This window comes from Sitodiplosis mosellana, unplaced genomic scaffold, assembly GCF_009176505.1.
Source record: "Sitodiplosis mosellana isolate CC-2019 unplaced genomic scaffold, AAFC_SMos_1.0 Smas_scaffold_3, whole genome shotgun sequence".
NCBI lineage: Eukaryota > Metazoa > Arthropoda > Insecta > Diptera > Cecidomyiidae > Sitodiplosis > Sitodiplosis mosellana.
The window spans coordinates 3,670,270-3,674,071 of NW_022595246.1; positions in this window are offsets into that span (position 1 = coordinate 3,670,270).

Genomic DNA, 3,802 nt, shown 5'->3' on the forward strand with positions numbered 1-3,802 from the left:
ACGGCACGAACGAAGCGAAGCAAAGCAACGTATATATATATCAAATAGAATCAGGAGGCTGTTGAAAGAAAATAAAATGAAATTATACGCTTGAAATGGATCGGTAAAACACAAGGCATAAAACAACCTCTTAAGCAACTCAAATAACATTTACGTATGCAATTTGATGTCTTTCTTCCACTCTCTCTCTCTTTCTCTCTCTCTCTCTCTCTCTCGCTGTGTGTTTCTCTCGGCTAAACGGTAGTTTATATGCAGTTTCAAGATGCTTTGTGGAATATTATTGACGTAAACATTACCATTTGAAGCACATTCGTTTCGTGGAAATAATTTGAGAAATTGTTTTACAATGGAAATTGATTCGAGTCAAGCATGGATTCATCGGAAAATGGCATTTGCTGTAATTTAATCAGCATGATTGTTTCCTTATCTTAATATGCATTCGAAACCAGTGTAATTGTTGAAAATTTTTGATATAAATCCATGTATAAATCATAAGTGGGATATAAACATGACTTCAAGATGTGAAAATCAAACTCTTCGTCAAACATTATTCAACAATTGTTATTCTTTTGAAGGAATGTTTCGTCTAAAGTGAAATTGTCCTCAAATGCGAATCAATTGGTGAGTCAAATTAAAGGTTTTTTAAATCTTCGCAATGATTTTTTCTTGACAAAATCCTTTTCAGTGACGCAAATTTTGACATCTCGTGAGAATTTCTCACTTTTTTCTTCCTTACAAAGCAATCTTCAACTTTCCCATTGATTTTTGTGTGCCTGAAATCGATGTTTTTCTATTTCGAATTCTATCACATTTTGTGACTAAAATATGATTCAACCGATGAATAGGTCTGTCAGCATCACAAAATCTCGCTTTTTTTCTATTTTCTCTCAAAAACTAGGCGAAAAAAAATATTTCAAAAGGGTTAATAACATTGTCGTCAGATTGTTTACATTTTTCTTGGTTGTCGTTGTTGTTTATTCTTTGGCACTTTTCCACAATTGTGAATGCGAGAGAAAGAAAAAGTCACAACAAAATCAACATTTCGAATCCCCGACCTCGTTCTTACCGTTTTGTGAGAGCAGTGGAAAAACTTGAATCGTTCACTGTGATTTCATTTTCTCAAGTCTTTTTTTCTCTTTCTCACCGCTCGTTGCATCGTCTCGGGCGACTGCATTGTAAAAAGTGAAACAATTGAAGACTTTTTGCGTCGATTTCGAGATTACGTGATGGAACAAAAAAATATAGAGGAAAAACTGCATCAGCAACAGCAGCAGCAGCAGCATTGTGTAACGCAATTTTGTTTATGCTGCACGAACAAAGGGATCACAAGTACTTTTGTGTGCGACAGTGGATCTTATTGTCACACTGAATGGATGCAATGATGACATAAATTGGTAAATCGGTTTAAGGGTCTTAGCAATTGGTGACAATGGCATCAAGGAATTCATGGCGCATACACACACACATCAAATGCTTTGGTGCACGGCGTTCTCTTGAGAAGAACTGGTTCACGAACGGATTTAAGACAAAAGAAAACAATCTCTCGGAGATTGTAAGCGGTTGAGATGCATTTCATTGAGATGGACGTTTTTTTCTCGATGCAAAAACCAAAAGATCCAGTTAAAACCTGAATGAATGCGATTGAAATGAGAGATTTCGTTTGCACTCCCGTTATACAACTCGTTTGGCTTGTTTTCATTTTGCTTGCGTACAGACACGTAATGGGCTGACCCCATTCACAATTCGATGTTAATGTTTCTGCACATACACATTTAATTGAAATCGTATTTTTTTTTCATCGCGTTGCAAAACTACACACTAAACGTGTAATTATGTGCAATTTGTCGCTAATCAAACAGACAATGGTGCCAAACGTGTGATGAGGAAACGGTTTTGGCTATTATTTTGTTGACTCGATGTTTTTTGTCTAAATTGTGAGGGCGATGTCATGCATAAACATTGATGGAGTGCACGGGATAATTGCGTTAGTGTTTTATATATTTCCGAGCTGAGCGGCTGACCGCACATCAAATATCCGCCAGCATTTTAGTTGGGCTCAAATTTAGCCATTTAATTTCATTTACGCTCCTTGTGCATTCAAATCGATTGGCAGCGCAAACTAATTATGTGTTTGCTAAAATGCGAACAAATGTTAACCCATTCAAATGTCAAACGTGGAAAAATAGTTTTTTCGCTGCTTACTCAGTCATGCATCGGTGGCTTGGTGAAGTGTGAAATGTATCGATTTCAATGGATAGCTAATTGTTTGAATTAAAACTGCATTAGTGGCATTGTTGCGAACGCGCGCGCATCGTTTCATCCGTAGCTTTGTTACGTGAAATTCCGACACAAATCAATCGCAATGAAGCGATTCATTTCGGCGGGAGAATGCATGTCAATTTACCTGTTTCTGTTTGCGCTGAGCAAATTCGAGCAAATACACACACCGCACCGAGAGCACTCAAAAGTAAACATCACCTTAAGCAAATAGCTCAATTTCAAGGAAACGTTTTCAAAGTTCCATAAAATCGTTTGTTTGCACAGATCGGCACCGACAACCGGCAAATACGAAATTGTTCCACCGTTCGTTGTTGTTGTTTTTTTTTCTCTTCTCGGGCAGCAAAAAGGATACAGATTGTTTTTGTATTGACGATTCCACAGAAAATCGGTAGACATTGATTGTGTATTTTGACAAGGATTCGAAAAGAGTCATGTTTGGTAAATAGACCGACTGGCAATAAATGCGCATTTTGCACTGACTTCCAGACTGTGAAAAAGTAGCATATTTGCGATAAGAATCAAAGCAAATGGATTTGTGCGTTTGAAATTGCCGAAACATTGCATCGGAATCGACCGAGAGAGAGAGAGAGAGAAAAACGGTGTTGGTTTTGGATTTAAGAAAACATTGCTCACTTTATTTTCAGTGGAATAAATGCACATTTGCGCAGATCATTTCTAAGAAGCTATTTGTATAGTATCGTATTTGCATTGCAGCTCAAACCATAATAAAATCGTTTTCGAAACGAGTTTAATAGTTGAGTGTGCAAAATATTGGGTTGCTGCTTAAGCAGCGTCATGGGCTCGGTTTCGGTTCGTTGAGTTCCACTTAACTTGCCTACCGATCGAATGCATCAAAACAATAATCAAAGCGGCCGAAATGGAAGGGTAAGAGCACTACCATGAAGTACACCGCGTGATACCACACTTTCATTCCGTCCTCAGTCTCACTCTCTGTCGCAGCTTCCACCGAAATGGTCGAATTCCGGGTGTGTGTATGTGTATATGCGCTGCTGCTCGCCACCGTTGAGACGACAAATTCTGGAGATTTGCTGCAATAAGCGTTTGTTGAGGTAATAGTGATTGGAGGTAAGTATGATGTGTGCAAACACTAACAGCATGTCTCGATGCCCGAACCTTGCTCACACTTGGCATCATTCGTTTTGCTTTGCTTACATTTCCAATGCAGTTTCGGTTAAACGACGCTTTGAATCCACTTCGATAATAAAATTATACAACTTTTCGATGGAACAAGCTGTGGGGGGAGAAACGGAGAGAACTAGCCGAAACGAACGCAAGAACAAAGTAACTCTCTATTCGTTCATTCCATTGATACTGTGTATTTCTGGTATTGTGGCTGCTGCTGTTGTACGGACACAAAGCCAATTTTCCATACACGTTTTGTTCGGACGACCGTTCGGTTTGCGTTTCGTTTATGGCTTAGGTAGTCAATGCTTTCATTTATGGCAGTTTCCGTTTTCGCGTGAAATTTCCTTTCTCCAAAACAAACTACCACCGTAGAGCG